The following is an 18,935-nucleotide window of genomic DNA, read 5'->3' on the forward strand; positions in this document are numbered from 1 at the left end:
TTTAGGCTATTCATCTACTCTTGATAAACCAGTTGGACCATTAATGAGCCACTGTGTGACCGTTTGAAGAGAAGCAATTACAAAATATCCAAATTTGAAGTTGTTATTGTGACAAAGCTGTCACATTCTGTTGTCTCTAAATATAAACTGTCCATACAATACAGACAGACACACACACACATATATAAAATCAGATAAATACATCCTCTGCAAAAGACACAGTTGACACGGGTCTTAATCCCCGGTCGTCTGCATGCAGCAGGGCAGCAGTTCCACTGCTCTATTCCCTCATCCCACATGTTTTGGTTGACTACTACTAATTTGAACATCTGAGATTGAATAATTTATGAAGGGGACTAATATGAGAAAAAGGCCAGCAAAGTTCCCATAGCATCAGGTTCGAAAACTGATCACAGTCGTTGATTTTCCTCAAACATTAATGGAATTTCAATTTCCTCCACTTCTTCGCAGACGAGGAAGGCAAACACCGCAAGCTCAGCCAAGTCTCGAGTGTGAGAGTGTCCGACTTCATAGCAGTGTTTGTAGCCCCGCCCCTGCAGTCGCATGCAGATCTCGCTGATGCAGTCAGTCAGCAGGAGTTCAACTTGAACGCGCCTTTAATCACCCACAGTTCAGGTTTTCATGGGACATATTTAAGGCATCATTATTCAAGTGAGGTTGTATGAGGTACTTATCCACAGTCGGTGTATTACCTACAGTAGATGGCGGTCAACATGTACCCAGTTTGGAGAAACAGCAGTGGTACGGGTGTAGAAGCTAAACAATGTACTGCTGTGGACAGGGGCTGCAGCAAAACATATTAAATACACCTAAAAAAAGGCCAAACCAAAGAAGAGTGCACTATATTTAGAATATTTTCAGCATCTTTCAGCCTTTAGTATACGTTTCTGACAGGAAACTGAGGCCCTTCTCAGCCACCAGACTCCTTTTACAAAACAGTAATTTACCTCGCAGAAGAAAGGAGTAGCTGGTATACGATCAGTTAGTTGTTTCTTGTTATTGTGTGCCTTCTGTGTTTTAAAAGGGTTAGTTCAGATTCACCAGAGTCTAAAAATGCATTTTAGTATTTACACTGAATTCTAATGTGATACATACAACAGCTGAATTAATTTTTAGGGATTTGCTGACTTGTGAAAAAGCAGATTTACTTGCCTAATGATGAAATAAAGACTTCATCAAAATGAATAAGCACACTGCAGTGAAGAAGATAAGAAATCAAAAACATAATATGAAGAACCTTTGGTTGTACAGTATGGCTGAACACAAGCTGTAATAACTGTAAGGATCGCTGTATTCTGTGGTAAAAGTGACACATTGGTCCTATCACCTCTAAGTGTGATGGAGAAAAGAATAAAGCCCTGACACAGGTTTGTTGGCGCCCCATTATCTAAAATGTCTGAAGAAAAGCAATGTTTGAAGACCCATGGTGCATACTTAGTCACATTTTGATAATTATACCTTTCAGGTTTGGATTTCTGCGGAGCCCCTAAAGGGACATGGGGGATAAAAAAAAATATATATACTTTTCTCGGTCTCATGAGAAAAGTTTCTCGTGTTCACGAGAAAAGTATCTCCTGAGCACGAGAAACCTTAGGTTTAGCACAGGCAGTTGTGCTTCCTGTGCGTATGCCTCTAGGCTCATTAAGATCATTAGCCTCAAAGAATAGCTGCAGAAGTGGACTTATTCTCTTTCCTGAAAACGCAAATGTACCAGATAGTGTCATCAACCAACTAAAAGATGATAAGGTATAGATAAATGTTAACTTTAGTCACATAAAGTAAGTGTGGCGGGGCAAAGGCTCTCAATGTCAAGTTGTCCAACAATGCCACCTTGGGAATTGCACCCAAGGAATTATTTTACAGTGATCAAAAACACAGGTTCGTTCCACTCAGCAGGCAAGACACGTGGTTCACAGCTTACATAAATACTTTATTGATTTTATATACACATATCTATCTATCTATCTATCTATCTATCTATACACACACACACACACACACACACACACACACACACACACTAAAGAAGAAGCCTAATCAGGGGCTGAGGCCTACTGGCGGGAAATGAGCTAGTGAAGGGGGAAGGGGACTTCAAAGAAGGATAACTTATAGAAAAAAGGTTCACCCAGACACGCGTGGCAGTCACACACTGTGATATCACCAAAATCCAAAAGAAGCACAGCACACAAGGAGGGACACCACGACCCACGTCACCAGCAGCACCACCACCAGCCTGCAGCCACTGAGGAGACAAAAAAAGGAAGTTTACAATGGAAATAATTGACCCAAAATGTACAACAAAAAATACACAAAAGTGGGCGGCTGTAGCTCAGTGGGTAGAGCTGAGGACTAGTGACCAGTAGGTCGCTGGTTCGAATCCCTGGCTACCCAGGGCGGGACTGAGTTACAAGCCGAAGCATCCTTGAGCAAGATGCTGAACCCCAACACTGCTCCTGATGTGCAGTTGTCACCTTCGTGGCAGCCTGCGATGAGCTGGCGACTCAGCCAGGGAGTACCCTGGCCTTCGCCCATAGAGTCACTGGATTTGGCCCCAGTACCCCCGCTCCACCTTGAAAAAAAAGGTGGTATAAAAGCGGTAACATCACCCGCAACCCGCATGGATAAAGCGGAAGAAAACAATTGCCTAAAGAAAGCAATTTTACTTAATCCAAACAACATAAAGAAAACAAAACAAATAATCCAAAAATAAGGGATTAACTTTTCACAATCATTTAGTTAAAATGACAAAAGTAACCAGGTTAAAAGTACAATGTCGGCAGTGCACCATGCAAGCCGGCTGCGGCCACAACCCGGAAGACAGCAGCGCCACCAAGCAGCACAGAGCTGCGGGAAAATAAAGGCAGCAGTAAATCAGTCACTGCCGGAGACAAAGTCCGGCGGATCAGGAGACAACGTCATATATATATAGACAAAGTCGTGCATAAATGTGGTAGAGACAAAACAGCAGCGGTCCCAATCAGCTGGTGGTGGTCATGTGATTTGCCACCTGTGGATTTCGGCCAGCTGATGAGCGTTCCTGACAATAGACATAAAATTAGCATGGCGGAGCTACAGGTACCAAGGCTTTTGAGAGCTAGATTTAAGTTAGCATACCTGTTTTTAGAGGCAAACCTGCACAGGGAGAGGGAGGGAGAGAGACCCACACGGCAGCGGACATCTACCTGCGACCACATTAGCTTTAGCTACAGGCTAGCATACAGTGAAACGCAGAGAGAGAGGACACTTACCACCGCCCGAGAAAACCAGGCATCGAACGGAGCACGGAGTATGGGGCACTCGGTCGCTGCTCTGCAGTGAAAACACACAGGCTTTAAGCACAAGGACACCAAGCGATATCTGTTTTGAAACGACGCTGAAGTTAGCCTCCGATTCGCCAGCTTCCGATTCGGCACTTAAGGGGAAAGTTAAGGGGAAATTAACGTATCGTGCAGTGCGACTGTTTGTACACTGATTGTCTGTTTTTTGTGAAACTGCTTGATGTAAAAACATTTTAGATATTTTAGGTAAGACATTAACTTTGCCTGACACCCGTTATTGTATTTGTGAAACGTTTATTTTATTTGTGAAAATGCTAAAGGGGAGATTTCACCGTTTTTGTTTGATACCTACAGACCACATTAGACCAGGTCCAGATCAAAAACCACTGTACCCAGACTTCTCAAATCTGGATTAGATTATCCTACAGAGGCTAAACATTCATTATAACACAGTTTCTGATCTTTGAAACCTTTATTCTATTTGTGAAAATGCAATAAAGGCAGATTTCACCGTTTTTTCCTCATATAGACCACATTAGACCAGGTCCAGGTCAAAAACCACTGTACCCAGATTTCTCAAATGTGGCCTAGATCATCCTACAGAGGCTAAACATTTATTATAACACAGTTTCTGATCTGTGAAACCTTTTTTCTATTTGTGAAAATGCAAAAAGGGATAATTTCACAAAACCTTCACAAAACAAGACTTTAGCAAGACTGTATTCACACACCTATTAAAACAGGCAATGAGTTCAGTGTCTTGCCCAAGGACACTATGACATGATGACACAGAGTGGAGGAACTGGGATTTGAAACACCAACCTTCCTGTTGGACAACCCGCTCTAACTCCTGAGCCACAGCCACCGTAAGTGAAGCTAAAAAGCATCCAGCAGTAGAAAATAGGTTTAGCTTTGGACTTTTGGTGTTTAACAGTTTTTTTTATGTTTGCTCATGTTTTTGCCTTTGAGATCTGATTACAGGTTTTGGCTGCATGAGATCACAGGCCTCCAAAGAAATTATCACAGGAATAGTATTCTCACTGTGTTAACAGTGTACTAAATATTTTGGAGAATAAATCTTTGTTGGGCAGTCTATGTTTCTTTTGCTTTCCTCTTGCTGAAAAATGATATTACTTGGACAAAGTTTTTTTTTTTTTTTAACTTGGTCCAAGTTTTATGGTCTCAACTCTGCTTTTGTAAGGTTGTGTCTTTTTTTATTGATCATTACATATGATTAACCATGCTGAAAAATGATATTACTTGGACAAACTTTTTTTATTTTTTAACTTGGTCCAAGTTTTATGGTCTCAACTCTGCTTTTGTAAGGTTGTGTCTTTTTTTTATTGATCATTACATATGATTAACCATTAACAAAATAGTCATAAAATGTGTCAACAATGTCATAATGGACACAGTGTAAAAATAAAAAAAAATGTTTGACCAAACATGTTTGGAAAGGTTTGGTTTTAATTTGTTGACGAGGCAACATTTTCAATATATTCTTCTATCTATAATAACCTGATCTATCACATTTGTAGAAAAAGTCTCTTTTCATGCAGTGACTGCTGGTATTAGTTTAATATCACATACACCACTTAAGCACTGCTGAAAATGCATCCCAGAGCAAGCCAGCTCTAAAATAATTACATTATGTTACTTAATAATTCAGGTAGGTCTCTTGTAAATTAGACCCTGGGTCTCATTGAGATTTTACCTGTATAGATAAAGGTTAATAAAAAAGAAAATAGCCATTGTGGGGCATGTCATTTGTTGGATTTTTTGATTTGCCTGGCAACAGATTTTTTTAAATATATTTATTAGTTTTTGTATTCATAGAACACAAATCATGACTTTTATCGGATATTTCCCAATTGACCAGTTGATGAAGATGTGTTTAATGTTTCTCAAGAGATAAACATTACTTTTTTTTACTGTTTTATAGTGAGAAATAAGAGATCTTCATGTCCATCAGAAATGAGATGGAGAGACTTCGGCTTAATCTGAAAAAATAAAGATGTTTAAAAAAATGGAAATGTCCCACAATAAAGGTTTCACAGATCAGAAACTGTGTCTGAACGAATCTTCAGAGCCTGTAGATTAATCTAGTCCAGATTTGAGAAGTCTGGGTACAGTGGTGTTTGACCTGGACCTGGTCTAATGTGGTCTATATGATGAGAAAACAGTGAAATCTGCCTTTAATGCATTTTCACAAATAGAATAAAGGTTTCACAGATCAGAAACTGTGTCTGAATGAATCTTCAGAGCCTGTAGATTAATCTAGTCCAGATTTGAGAAGTCTGGGTACAGTGGTTTTTGACCAGGACCTGGTCTAATGTGGTCTATATGAGGAGAAAACGGTGAATCTGCCTTTAATGCATTTTCACAAATAGAATGAAGGTTTCACAGATCAGAAACTGTGTTATAATGAATGTTTAGCCTCTGTAGATTAATCTAGTCCAGATTTGAGAAGTCTGGGTACAGTGGTTTTTGATCTGGACCTGGTCTAATGTGGTCTGTAGGTATCAAACAAAAACGGTGAAATCTCCCCTTTAGCATTTTCACAAATAAAATAAACGTTTCACAAATACAATAGTGGGTGTCAGGCAAAGTTAATGTCTTACCTAAAATATCTAAAATGTTTTTACATCAAGCAGTGTCACAAAAAACAGACAATCAGTGTACAAACAGTCGCACTGCACGATACGTTATTTTCCCCTTAACTTTCCCCTTAAGTGCCGAATCGGAAACTAGCGAATCGGAGGCTAACTTCAGCGTCGTCTTTCCACGGCATCAAAACACACACGGAAATGGCGAACTTTCTCCTGGATCGGTAAGCTAACTCGCTTGCTAACTTATCTAACGTTACCTGTCGGTCTCCTCTGCTATTTTTATTTTCATTATATCACGTTGATCCTAGATATGAGAATACTGATGGTGACCCATCGACCTCCACACCTAGTAAACGGGGGAAACGGAGGCGGTTCAATCCTCCTGCCCTGTCCAAACCTGGCAACCCGACCGCTGGAATAACCTTTTTGTTGTCGCGATTACGATCTTGAGACACTAGATGGCGGCATTCATCTCATATTCCATATTCCACCTTTGAGTCCATCTAGCACAGGGGTTGTGTGAGATGACGCTCTGATTGGTTTATTGCACGTTACGCCCAAACCACACCTATGGGCGCGTTCAAGTTGACCTCCTGCTGCCTGATCACATCAGCGAGATCTGCTGGCGACAGCAGGGGCGGGGCTACAAACGCTGCTATGAAGTCGGACACTCTCTCTTCCCGTAGACGTGACGTGACCTGGCTGAGCTTGCGGTGTTTGCCTTCTTCGTCGGCGAAGAAGTGGAGGAAATTAAAATTCCATTAATGTTTGATTACAATCAACAACGACTGCGATCAGTTTTCTTACCTGATGCTATGGGAACTTTGCTGGCCTTTTTCTCATATCAGTCCCCTTCAGAAATTATTCAATCTGAGATGTTCAAAATAGTAGCTAACCAAGACATTTGGGCTGAGGGAATAGAGCAGTGGAACTGCTGCTGTGTTGCATGCAGACGACCGGAGATCAAGACCCGTGTCAAGCCTTTATTTATATATATATATATATATATATATATATATATATATATATATATATGCTTCATCTTATGTGTCTATAGTTATGCTTATTTGTTAAATGTAGTCAGCAAATTCCCCTCAGCTGTGATATAATCATGATGCACCTAAGCCCAGTTGTCATCATAATAATGAATAACTGTTGTAATTGTATTGTATTGTTATTAGACAAGACTTACTATAATGTACCAGATAGACAAAGTTAAATGTATTTAATGGTGACATTACAAGGAAAACAGAACATGATCATTTACAGGAAGAGAACATTTAGGCTCTTCATCTACTCTTGATGAGCCACTGTGTGACCGTTTGAAGTGAAGCAATTACAAAGTATCCAAATTTGAAGTTGTTATTGTGACAAAGCTATATATATATATAGCTTTGTCACAATAACAACTTCAAATTTGGATACTTGATGGATACTTTGGATACTTTGATACTTTGATTTTCTCATAGCAACATTTGTCACAATGAATGAAATACATTTCAGCGAATGAATGAAATACAATAATCAGAACAAATGACTGAATCAGATGCCTTGTCCCGCTGCGCCATCTCATCACACGCAGAATAGCTCAGGATAATTCTTTGTATTGTTAATGTGACGGGAACAGAAAGGGTTAATTAATAAGAGTGGATAGTACAGATAACACTGGACACAGCAGTTAACCACTTCTCCATCATCACCCTAAGCTGACAGAACTGAGCAGTTTATTGACGACATCTTTCAGGGTTGTTGCTTTGCATGAAGGATTTTCTAGGTTTATTCATGGTGACTATCCCACAGGTGCAGCCTGCTACTTATCTGAAAGTATTTGATATTTAAGTAGAAAAGAGGCAGAGGCCTTATGGATATGGAAATTCATCGAAACACACGTCATATACGTCAGCGTAGATGAGAGCCAATTAGGGCAAAGTCCTGACGTCATGAAGGTGGGTCTAGGATCGCGCAGCACCTGGAGAGCAACTGCGCGAATGCTCTGCAGCAGCCTCGCTCCCGCGATAACTTAAGGTCATGTGACATCAGATGCGGAGCAGAAACCACTCCCATCCAGGTCATGGTGGACACATTTTACCCAGCATGCATCACGATTTATGCAGCGCTGCGCAGCGCTGCGCAGCACTGCTTGATCTTGAACTCGCCTTATGACTAATGTAGCTACTTCAGACCAACCCATTTTAGATTTGCGTCGGGCGCAAGAGTCATTTATCCCGCCGGCATAATAGCAACAGCGCCTGAGATCCGCCCACAAAGCTACTTGCGCTTTGCGTTTGATACTTGCGTTTCAGATCATTAAGATAGAGCCCTCAGTGTTTAAGCTTCTCAGTCAAAATAGTCATACAGTTGTGATTTTAAAGCAGTATGTTGTGATGGAACAAATCCAACACTCATTTTTTAGAACTTAGAAAAAGGAGCACCAGAAAAAAACAGAAACAAAACAGGACCAAAAAGGGGTAGGCTTAGACTGACCCTTTTAACATTAAGGGCTCTATCATGCACTCAGCACAATTGACTTTGTACACTGGCGCTTGTGTAATTCCTATTTTGCACTTGGCGCACATTGGAATTTTCCCTCCGCAGACGCGCGTCCTTAAATTAGGGAATGACTTTGCGCTCCGGGGGCGGTTCAGCGAAAAGAGGAGGCGTGTTCCGGCGCAAACGTTCACTGGTGCCATTTTGCTGTTTCAGAAAACATTTCCGCCACAGACCAGGAAAAACCTAGTCTAAAGTCAGTGGCGCTTATTCAGATGCTATTTTAAGGGCGCATGCTTGGCCATAATGTAGCATGTGCTCAACGTGCATACACTTTGCTTCTTTCATCTACAAGGAAGCAGTTCCCATTTTTGCAAACCATACAAAAAAAAAGTTGAAATGATTTAAACAGAAGAACTAATTATTTTTCCCTCTGATATGTGACGCACCCGCCGTAGCCGTGAGGGTCCGGGAGTGGCAATGCGTGATGTGCTCCTGGTGGAGCGGGTGCGGAGATGGAGTTGGGGGAGGAGGAGGAAGGTGCACAACAGGAACAGGTGGTGCGTTTGGAGACTTGAGGCGATGCGCCTGAGAGGCCGCAGCAACATCGCCACCCGGTCAAGACGGGCATTAATACCTTGCCGCATCTCAGACAGTGCGGTCCGGTCTGACAATGCTGCCACGGCGTGTAGTGGGTCTGGATCCTCTGCACCTTGGTGTTTGTGCTGCTCTGTCATCATCTGGCTGTTGTGCACTGCTCGGCCCGTGCGCACTGCTCCCGAGGCCATGTGCGATGGTCCTGGGGATGCCAGCCGTAGAAACAATTGTGGCAATTTCCTCCCACGCCCGTTTAACCAAAGCTAATTTGGATGGATTTCTCCCATCCCCATACAAGGCCACTTCTCGGTCTTTTACAGCCCTGACGAGAACGTCGGTCTCCACGGGTGTAAACCGCTCCTGGCGTGCGCCTGGCAAATTCACCATTATAATAGCAATGCGCCATGGAACAAGCGCGCCTGCTCTTAAAGGGAATGTGAGATGACACTCTGATTGGTGTTTTGCACGTTACGCCCAAACCACACCTATGAATTATGTAGCTACTTCAGACCAACCCATTTTAGATTTGCGTCGGGCGCAAGAGTCATTTATCCTGCTGGCATAATAGCAACAGCGCTTGAGATCCTCCCACAAAGCTACTTGCGCTTTGCGTTTGATACTTGCGTTTCAGATCGTTAAGATAGAGCCCTAACTAATTTTGCTAGCTGCCTTTAGATATAACTTCCAATTTCTCATTTGTTTCTTGATAAAATAATGTGAAATTCAAACATTTATCTCCTGAGCATCACTCACTCTTTACTGGACTGTGGAAGCAGAGAAGGGATTTCTGGAAGATTTTTACCAACTTCCAAGGTAGATGGAGAAGGAAAAAAGCTTGAAGAGGAAATAAACTTCACTGGTGTTATACAGAACAGCTTAATTATTGGACCAACATGTTTCAGCTTGTGGTCTTTATCAGGGTCTTTACTGGACTCCCATCGTGAAACACCATGATGATTTCTGGTTTCCGTTCACTTTATGTTCACTCCTTTCCATCGCTGTTCAGTGGCTTCACACTGCTTCTTCTATCTCCTCCTGTTCTGTTCTGTTCTGTCAGTTTGTAATGTTAAGTCCATCTGGAGACAGAAACCTGTCTGTCCCTGCAGTGAAGTGTCAGCAGTGTGTTGTTGGGTTGTTACATACTGCCACCCTGTGATCAAACAACTGAATTGCTGGATGTACAGTAACTTTATAGCTCATACTTCCTTTTTAAATACAAACCATGAGCTCTATGATTTCCAGCCAGGTGAAATGTTTTTGTGCTAAAAAAACACATTAATATATTATAAATTGATGTCAATTTTACAGTTTAAATCACTACAATAGGATTAATTTCTGATATTTCTGTTTTTGGTTGGATTTACTTTCAGATATAATCACTTTTAAAACCTCAATTTGAAAATGTAAAATCATGACTTTAAACTTTCACTTAAAATACTTCACTCCAAAATCCAACTCCTACATACCCAATAAACATTCCTTGTAACATCCTGTACCAGCTCCATCAGTCCCAGCAGCTCATGTCGGCTGGGGTCGTCAGCACCGGGATGCCGGCACCCGTTCTTCCCCCTCAGCAGGCAACCACTAATTTCACTTTATACACAGCTACCCACACTGAGCTGCACAAAAAACCAAACGAGAGCTTCAGCCTTCTCTCGCCTGTCGTCGGCAGCTCCACCAGCACCCATACCTCCAGAACAGATGTCATCTACCCCTTCAGTCATCTTCCCGTAATCAACGGCGTATATAAGAAAGGCAGGCCCGTCATGCACCAAGGAGGTCGTTCGATTTGCAACGGCTTCAACAGTACCGGATGCACCGTGTCCCAGTGCCGCTTCGTCCACGTTTACTCCTTCTGCAGCGGGGGCCACGCCCACCCCGAATGCCCGTACAACCTACCTCGCCAAAGCTAGTTTCTCATAAAGGACTTGAAGAAGGTCTTCACCCCGGACTCCCACACAATCATCTATCTCTTTTGAAATCCAAAATCTTCAGTCGACCATAACCGAGCCAGATTCAGTTGACCGCACGCTCGCTAAGGAAGTTAAGGAAGGTCCAGGAACAGACCAGTGCTCTTAAAGTCCTCCCTATTCACCCCGACTTCTGCCGTTTCTTCAGCATCCACTGGCGTGGTATATATTACTTCGCCGTTAGGCTCACCTTTGGTCGCAAAGCAGCCTAAACTCTTCGACACCCCACCTGAAGCCCTCAGCTGGATCCAGTCTAACAATTTCCCCCCACCTCATCGCCACCCGCTTCCGGCCTGATTACCCTGACTTCAGTCTTCTCCAACCTCGGGGTCCCATCATCGCAGAGAAAACAGAGGGCCCCTCCACATCCCTCGAGGTGTCGGAATCATTCTTGACACTAACACGTTTTAGACTTCATTCCCGGTCGGAAAGCTCAGCCCAACCTTCTTCTGTGCCCCGCGCCGCACCAAACGTCAACTTCTGTCCCTTCCGTCCCATCACTCTTGACCTCCATCTCCCTGGATAGCTCGAGCCTTGCTGAAATCCGTCCGTGACTCAACCCTCTCACCAATTGGAACGGAATCACTTTCTTTTACGATGACCAACCGACTAACCCACATGACATCCATCTGTACATCAATGCTGTGGCTGGTTTTGGGGGGTTTCTACAAAGGAAGATGGCTTGCGGCAGAATCGCCCCCGAAGCTCGCTAATGAATGCCAGAAGTTCAGAAGCTTGGCACCTCACACAGATACCTTCCCTACGCCAGTTGGGCGTCGACATTCAACTCGTAAATCCTGCGCTTATACCCCTGATAAGCGACTCCCAGAGCTCCACCATCAACAGCCTATCACCCTCGACCCTCTCTTCCTACTGGACAGCTTGGAAAGCTTCCATTACTTTCACGACCAATACAACACAACCTTTCCGTCATTCGATCTCATCACTACGACTTCTTTCAGTACTTACGCCCATTCCTCATGACAAATCACGCATCACCAAGCTTACCTTAGCGGTATCAGCCTCTTTCCAAGACAATAACCGGCTGTTCGTTAACAGTTCGTTAAGCCCTTGCCATCTTCCTCTTAATGCCGACTTACTGTTAATCTTCCTCCACACAATCCGTTCCGGGTACGGTACTCCTCAAGTCGCCCAAACCCTGGAAGCCATGTTCTTGCTTGCCTTTTGGTTTCCTCAGATGCTCCGAATTCACCTCCTCAACCATTCACTTCGACTCAAGCCGTCATGCTTGCATTTCTGACTTGTCTCGCTTTTCAGACGACACTATGGTGTTCCACTTAAAGCAAACCAAAACCAATCAATTTGGTCCGCCTACACCTGTCTTCTTCTTCAAGGTCCAATCACCACTGAATCCCTTCGAAACCCTCGCAAATTTCTTGCAATTCCGTAAATCTCACAACAACGACAGATCCTCTCTTCATCTCCGAATCCGGCCAAGTGGCTACTCGATTCTGGTTCCACCATCACTTTCGCCGGATGCTCTCATTGTCTGGTATTTTGCCCGACAACTACTCTGGGCACTCCTTCAGAATCGGAGCTGCCACTTCAGCCTCCCGTAATGGCTTCCCAGAACACTTCATACGTCTCATAGGCCGCTGGTCCTCCCAAACGTACCACCGTTACATCCGTTCAGATCTCAAAGATCTCAGATCCGCTCAATCTCTTCTCAAGTAATTGGAGGTTTTTGGGGGTCCGTCGCTGCCCGGGAGCGGCGGCAGATTCTCTACAAGAATCCCCACAACGCACTCGAAGAACTCAAAAGAACCAAGATCTTCGACACTTCGTTTTCCTTTGTCACTAATAAATCCTTAAACGCATCTCGTTGACTTTGTGGTCCTTGCTAGTGAATTGAAGCTTAATTGGCGAAGTTTCAGGAGCAGGACCACACCTCAACAGCGCCAACTTCCACATTTCTATAAATAACCACCTGACCCTCTCCTCTGCTTCGCTCTCGTATTCTGCACCCCTCCCCCCACCCCATTTCTCTCAGCCTGTTTCTTCTTTCTCTCCTCTCCTTCGTAGGTCCATGAGGGGGGCCGTCGCTGCCCGGGAGCGGCGGCGGATTCTCTACAAGAATCCCCACAACGCACTCGAAGAACTCAAAAGAACCAAGATCTTCGACACTTCGTTTTCCTTTGTCACTAATAAATCCTTAAACGCATCTCGTTGACGGTGTGGTCCTTGCTAGTGAATCTCCAGACAAAACCCAACATCCCTGCATGGCTTAATAATACTGAGGGTGAGTCGGGGAATATGTTCCTTGTTATTTGGATGAACATCTAAGTGTGTTTCAGAAAGTACACAGATCTTGACTTCCGTAGTAAGATTCCCTCACTTTGATCTGTGCCCCTCTGTAGGGGGTTGTGTATTTATTATAAATCTTCACCCCAACAACCATCAGTCTTTGAGCTGCAAATGAGAATAGATCCATAAGAGTCGTCATGGAAATGAGGGTTGAAGTGCATTGCCAGGTCGTCTGCATCACATCCGAGGTCGATCTGAAATCTGAGAGGGTCCAACATTATACAGAAAATGTACAGTAGTTGAAATGTTTGCATATATTAGAACAACACACAGGTGCAATGTTAGACATAATCGTAAGGATACTCATGAACGTGAAGGGTTTATTTTTCACTGCAGCAGTTCACCAGAACATCTACAAAGATGACACCATGTTATCTGATTCAGTTAAGAGGATGAAATAAATGTAAAGCTTTTTCTGGGGATAACCCTAACCCTGCTCCAGAACAAGGCCAGCAAGCCCGAGACGAAAGTCCAGGTTAGCCCACTTTGGAATGCACCAATGTGAAAGCTTTCTTAGCCGGAGACTAACGGCTCTGTTAGCCTGGGGCTAGCACAAAGCTTTTCAAACAAGTTTCAAACTAGGGGGGACAAGAGGAACAAAAGACCAGGAACTGTGGTGGAAGGTTCAAAAACACCTGTTTGGAACATTCCGCGGGTAATGATGTTGTTATGTCCAGCATAGAGGGAACCCTGAGCACAGCATAAAAGTGACTCCCTTCTTTCCCAACTCCAAAGAATGGCCATTGTCAAAGTGAGTGCAGTCCAGACATAATCAATGTATTCATTAATCAACAGGTGGAATGGACATCTGGAAAAGCACAGCCAAAATAACAAACAGGACCAGTTTCTTATAAATATATTTACACCATTTACAGCAGAGATCTCTATAATGGCACAAAGTTGCTGATTAGCAACACAGCACAGTTGTTTACAGTATGGCACATTCTGGTTGAGAGCCAGGGAAAAAAAGTCAAGCCAGTTTTGGTGGGTGCCATTTGAAAGTATAGGCACCATCAGTCTTCAGTCTAATTATCTATCTGTAAATAGGCTGTAAATAGGCTAGTTTAGTCTGTAGTGACTCAGTCTGTGCTCTGAGTTCTCTGTGCAGTCTTATGTCAGGTGCATACAGTAATCCTCATGACTCACTTGAATAATGTCAATACACTTTAGAGAAAACATGAAAGTCACTGAGGTCACATAAATCTGCTCAGATTCTACGTAATGAGAGAGCAAACAAACATACCAAACAGTTTAACCACTAAAATATTCAAAGCCAGAATGAAAGGGCATTGTACAGAAGAAACTCAATGAAGACTGGCAACAGCACTGGGATCAGGAGATATGTGGAAGACTTTAACATTCAAAATAGAGTGTGTATTGTGAGAAATAAGGGATGTAAATTGAAAGAAAAATAGAAGACTAGGACAGAGTAATCTGACGGAACGCTCTTTACATTTAGTAGCTGGTTGTATAGCACCTCCAGGTTAAGGGGTAGTTACCACATTTGTATTCTTTTTTTAGCAACGAGATCAGATAGTTTTTATTTTTATTTCAGACTGTTGGTTAACCTCAATAAGTAGAAAGTACAAGTTTGTGTTTTGTGTAGTAATTTGGCCCCCTCCCCAGCCCTTGTTCCATTGTTTGCTCACCTCAGTTAATTTATTTATAAACTTTTTTCTGAATTGTTCAGAAGAAGTATACAAACCTTGAGAACAACCTAGTAACCCACAAAGACATGCAGCACAGCTTCTGAATGAGCACAGTGTTCTGTCTCCTGGAGGGACTTAGTGCTACAAACTGTCAGACAGGAGAAACAGGAGGAGATGTCAGAGTGATACGAGTCGACTGAGAGGAAGCAGAAAAAGAAAAGAAGAGAGAGTGATTTGAATAAAGTCAATGATCTAAAAGGGGATCATTCTCTATGGATTTATCTCTATCAGAGACATGATGTGACCCCTGTCACATTACAGATAATAACTTGTTATACTGTCAATATAACAAAAAATATTTGTGCAGCTTCAACACTACACGCAGAAAAGATAAATCATTATAGAGGCTACAATTTTGCAAATTGCAAGTGTTTACTGTTGAAAGAGCACTGAGCATCTAGTGCTTGGTTAATGGTTCATTTAATGGTACTGATATTGTTGTTGGAGCTGAACTAGTTTGGATTCCTCTCGTTGTTTTCACTGGTTTACAGAATCTCAGATGGTTATCTTGCAGTGCAAACAGGAAAGTGTGGGGGGGGGGCAGACCAATGTTGTGGTCTCTTGTTATGCCAGGCAGAACTATAAAAACACAAAGGAGAGTTTATTCAGCTTTGTTACAGATGTATGTCTCTACAGTTTTTATAATCAGATTAAATTTCATATTTGGAATGGCTTACTTTACAATACCTTATGTAGAAAGTTTAAGAACTGTTGGATTCATCTATTATTCAGATCAAAATTCAAAAGTTGTCAAGGCCAATTCTAATTTGATGAACACAGATTCAAATCACGGTTTGTCTGGCTGCTCTACCAAGTTATGAAATAGCAAAGTAAAGAGTCAGAGCATTTGTTAGACATTTTTCAGGAGTCAGCATTTTTGATACATATTTTAACAGGCTTAGATGTATATGTATATTATTCTTAAACAACACAGAGAGGGCCCTTCATGATCTTACCTTTAAGACACCTTTGTCTGCCTCCCATACTGCATCATGTGAGATGTGAGATACAGTTTAAAATGTGTCCTGGTCTGCTCACTTGTCTGTGACTTCCCCTAAATAATGCTAAGATGGACATAGAAAGGTAAATACTAGGTGAAGACGCTGTTCACATTTGGTTTTACCATCCGTCTTAGGTGATCTGATCACAAGTGGACGGTTAAAAGCCTTCAGTTCACAGGTGACATTAACATGTGACTCAACATGCATCTTCAGTGACCTTTTGTGATTTGAGCTCACTTCCCCACTCTATATGCAAATATATATACCTATATCACTTTAACAAAGGGATACAAACTTTTTTACACAAATAAAAAAATACCTTCACGTCTAACATTTGCCAAACTAACAAGAAGGCCCAAATAGTAAAGAATGTGTGGTAGACTGTTTTTCACAAGAGACGTGTTCCATGTCACTGCCATTTGCAAGAGAATATGGTGCGTTGTTCCTCTGAAAAATGTTCAAATGTTTGTTTTAACTTATTTATATCTTTAATGTTAAAAAATACTCATTACATAAAAAATGCATTCTTTGTGATTAAAATAACAGTTGATGGTAATGTGTTAGTGATCCCCACCGATGTATGAGTTCACTGCTTTCATGGAAGATCAGACCCCATCTTATAGGAATTCAGCTCCCATTGGCTCCCACGTAACTCAAACACTGTGTTAACAGACTGGCATATAAAATCCTTGATGACACATCCCACCTCCTTCACTTTTTTTGAGCTGATTCCGTGTAGGGCAAAAGCTCAGAGTCACCTTTGTACAGAAGTGCTGTTTTAAAAGAATTACAGTAAATTCAATATTTATTTCCTTTTAAAGCCAATGGTCAATCTATTTTAACTAATCTCTTAACTGTTAGTAAACAACATTCTACTTTTTACTGTAGAGAAGATGTAAAGCTATATATTTCTTTAAAAAAGAGAATCAGATTAGAGTACAGCTTTAAAAGAGCACTGAACATTGTGTGTTTTGTTAAAGGTTCATTCAGTGTGTCAGTTAGGGGTTACGGGGAAATCATGAGTTGGAGCCCCGTTAACCTTGTGGTTTTTAAGCTAGCTCACTTTTCTCACAAACTCTGGATTTTTAGATTTCACTGTTCACGTTTAGCAAGCTGCCCATATTTAATCAGTTGACCACCCCTCCTGTCAAAAATGATGCATGTTTGAACAGACACGTCAAGTGCAGCAGCAGCAGCAGCAGCAGCTGTCTGTGAGCCCTGTGAGCCCCCTACCCCTGGACCAGCCCCAGGACCCCCACCTACCCCTGAACCAGCCCCAGTACCCCCACATACCCCTGAACGCAAAAATGCAAAAGACAAGAAAAGATCAGGATGAAGATTTTATCCTGTGGGTAATGGGGGCGGGACTTGATCAGCTTTGGCTTCTCCCGCTTTTCCCTTTCGGCCATGTGTATTGTATTATTTGAACAATGATGAAATGTGATGTTTATGAATTGACATGCCCGAAATAAACAACATAAATAAATAAATAAATAAAATAAATAAACCAGCCAAAGTAGGCCGACCCACAACTGAGGAAGGAGGTGAGCAGCTCTGTGTTGAATTAATCTATTATTATGGAAAAAAAGATAAATTGAAATTAATGAATAAAGATCATTCTGAAATAAAAACACATAGTCTGTATTTATTTCAGAATGATTTAAATGGTTTAAAAAGCATATAGCCTATAACTTTATTTTGTTTTGTTGAAATTTAGCTATCACTGAAACTGAACTATATCCTCACTGAAATACTGTTTGGTCAGTAGTTTGGGACTCTCACTCCTTGCTTTGCAGTAGGAAAAGAGGAGAAATTTTCTGGTGCTTGCAGACTAAGTGACTGCTCTCAATCCAATCAGAGAAACTTTAACAATATCAAATCGCAACAACCATAGAGCCTCATTTATGTATATTTTTCCAACCCAACTCTAATTCAACCACGTACAGTTTTGGAGATAAATTGTTATCATTATTATTTTTAATAGATTTTTTTTAACAAAATATAAATGTATATAACAAACTTAATAATAATAAAAAAAAAACATAATGTAAGACAGCATACAGTTTTTACATTGAGTGCAGTGGCTGGTCACAGTGTGTGTGGGGGGTGATGAAAGAGAAATTGTGTGGTATTGCTATAATAGTAATTTTGGAGATAAATTAGACCTAAATGCAGGGCTATAAGAGGGAGACACTAAGCAGTGGGGTACTGGTTGTGAAAATCACATTTTCTTTTGTTATTTTTGATCAAATCACTGACAGTAAAACAGAATGGTGGGAGAAAACCTGAATCTGGTGATGGTGATGCTATTTCAAATGGTATTACAGGAAATTCTATATAATTCATGTATGTCATGCATTTGTATTTACATGTATTCTGAGTGTTCAGTGCTTCCCCTACCAAGTAACTGTCATGTTGTTCTTTTCACACATACAGGAAATTATAGTCAAAAATATCATTAAAATGCACAGTTTTATGTAAACAGCATAACAAATTATCCCTATACAGGGACCCAGTAATATTTCTTTTCATGGGGCCCAAATTCCCTGGCAGCGCCCCTGACGGACAGTGTTGTAGACTTGCACCTACACACATAGGCTTGAAAAAGCATAAACCACATGCCAAAGACATGACCACTCCAAATGTAATGCCTGGCTGGCATCACTGCGTGACATGACCACTCCCTCTATCTCTTTTTAAAATCAGCTTTAAAATGCCTGGCATCCCGGCATGACGTGACCGCTCCCTCGATCTCTTTTTAAAATCAGCTTTAAAATGCCTGGCATCCCGGCATGACGTGACCGCTCCCTCGATCTCTTTTTAAAATCAGCTTTAAAATGTCTGGCATCCCGGCATGACGTGACCGCTCCCTCGATCTCTTTTTAAAATCAGCTTTAAAATGCCTGACATCTCTGTGTAATAGGACTACTCCCTCGAT

Source organism: Sparus aurata, chromosome 23 (genome assembly GCF_900880675.1).
Source record: "Sparus aurata chromosome 23, fSpaAur1.1, whole genome shotgun sequence".
Taxonomy (NCBI): Eukaryota; Metazoa; Chordata; class Actinopteri; order Spariformes; family Sparidae; genus Sparus; species Sparus aurata.